This window comes from Oratosquilla oratoria, chromosome 26 (assembly GCF_046742065.1).
Source record: "Oratosquilla oratoria isolate Oo_2021 chromosome 26, ASM4674206v1, whole genome shotgun sequence".
NCBI lineage: Eukaryota > Metazoa > Arthropoda > Malacostraca > Stomatopoda > Squillidae > Oratosquilla > Oratosquilla oratoria.
In genome coordinates, this window is record NC_134802.1 from 35763894 (window position 1) to 35766393 (window position 2500).

The following is a 2500-nucleotide window of genomic DNA, read 5'->3' on the forward strand; positions in this document are numbered from 1 at the left end:
CCTCCATTCTCCCTCCCGAATCTGATGATTGGTGAGGGGGACATGAAAAACGGCCGGTGATTAGCGCATGAGTGGTGTCGAGCGTCTCTCCTTCCCTGCGCACCGCTCGTCAGCTGGAAGAGGAGGCGGAGCCTATGCGCATAGATGAGATTAGAGCCTAAATTCCAGGATGCGGGACTTGTGCACCAGTAGGTGGGTCTTTGTACAATAAGGAATGGAGGTTACACGGTAAGAGGCGGGGCTTATAAGGTGATGGGTGGGGCATGTGGTCCAAAAGGTGGGATTTGTGTGCCTGGGGGGATGAGCTTATGCGCCAAAGGGCCGGGGTTTGTACGTTTGAGGGCGGAGCTTAACCATTTACGTAACCTGCACGGGGTAAACGAATGCAAGATGGTGACATCTTGTGGTCTCAAAATGTGAATGAGGAAATTGAGGGTTGAAAGTGGATGGAAGGGTTGGAACAGACGGAGGCCACCTTCATGTGAGAATTCTATTCAAACAATCGTTAGTCAGCGAACGATGGCCAGTTTTACATTCACGTGTAAAGAGAAGTTATTTAGCGCAATCAACTTTCAACATCATTAACCTATTGAGATGATTCATAAATCTTCTTGTTGTTAAAGGTTTGCCATTTTCATCAAAGTAGTTGATTTAGACTGAAGAAGAAGGTAAGGAGCATATTCTAGGGGGCACGTAGCTGCGGCCGAAGCCGTCACATTTGCCCTATTATGCGCTTGAGGACTGTTGGGGTAGATCATGTCAAATGGTGGAGCACTTCAAAGACTTTATTCTGCCTCAGGTTAGAATTGTTTATTAAACTGGAAGTGGGTTGTCAGACTGATGAGCCGAACATCATCAGTATGTTGTTTCGGGTACGTGAACATCATCAGTATGTTGTCGCGGATGTTGATACTATTGAAGATGGTTATGTTTATCAACAAGGCCCATGTTTAGAGTGGCCTGCATTCTCTTGGGCGCAGGAGGCTTTCGAAGAAACTAATGAGAGACTAATTATAACGAGGGAATAATCAGGCAGAGAAGAGGTTGCCAGCAATTGGGATGCCTTCCTCAGCGGGTTCCTCGCTTACCCCTTTCCGTACGACGGAGTGGAGTGTATCCTGGAGACGGAGTATGAAAGGAATAACAATCCGCTTGTATTTCCATTTCATATATATATATATATATATATATATATATATATATATATATATATATATATATATATATATATATTTATATATATATATATTTATATATATATATATAGTATATATATAAATGTGTGTGTGTTATTTCTATCATACATACTTATACCAAGGCTTTTTTCCCCTTACACGGGGGGTAACCAAAAAGAAAAAGGCATAGAAACCACTCCCACCCATTCCATTCCCTACATATTCCACTCCCCTCCACCCTCCTCTCTCCCTCTTATCTTGGCACCTTTATTATGAAAAATTATCTGTAGTCTGTTCCTCATCCAAATAGAATTACTTACTGTTAACCATAACGAAATTTGTTAAAGGCTTCTGTGTAGTAAAGCGGTTAATGAATAGGGTAAATGGAAGATGACAGTAGAAGGGAGAGGGGGATGGAAGGGATGAGAAAGAAGGAAAGAAGGAAAGGGGAACGAAAGGAAGGAATAGGAAGAACGGAAGGTGAAGGGGCACGAGGAAGACGAAGAAGAGGAGGAGGAGGAGGAGGAGGAGAGTGAAAGAGAGTAAGAAGAGATAAAGGGTGTCGGATAGCGAAGATCAGGAAGAAGAAGGAAGGAAGGAGGAGGGAGGTGGGAGAGAGAAGCGGGAGTGTAGGAATGAAGGAAAGAGAAGAAGAAGAGGAGGAGGAGAAAGAGGAAAAGTATAGGAAGGAAGATTAAGAGGAGGAGGGAGACGGGAGGGAGAAGCGGGAATGTAAGAATGAAGGAAAGAGAAGAAGAAGAAGAGGAGGAGAAAAAGGAAAAGTATAGGAAATTAGGAGGGAGGAGGAGGGAGATGGAGAGAAGCGGGAGTGTAGGAATGAAGGAAAGAGAAGAAGAAGAAGAGGAGGAGAAAGAGGAAAAGTATAGGAAGGAAGATTAAGAGGAGGAGGTAGATGGGAGGGAGAGGTAGGAGCGTAGGAATGAAGGAAAGAGGAGAAGAGGAGGAGAAAGAGCAAAGGAATAAGTAGGAAGAGGAAGAGGGAGATGGAAAGAAGAGGAGGTGGAGTGCAGGAATGAAGGAACGAGAAGAAGAGGAAGAGGAGGAGAAAGAGCAGAAGTATAAGAAGGAGGAGGAGGAGGAGGAGGAGGAGGGAGGTGGGAGAAAGAGGAGCAGGAACGCAGGAAGGAAAGAAAGAAAAGAGGAAGAGGTGGAGAAAGAACGGAAGGAAGAAGAGGAGGAGGAGGAAGAGAAGGAGGAGGAGGAAGAGAAGGAGGAGGAGGAGGAGGGAATGACTCCGAGTCCTGTGGCACTGATTGATTGATGATCATGTTCATTGATGTCCCGATGAATAATGAAGGCGGCGG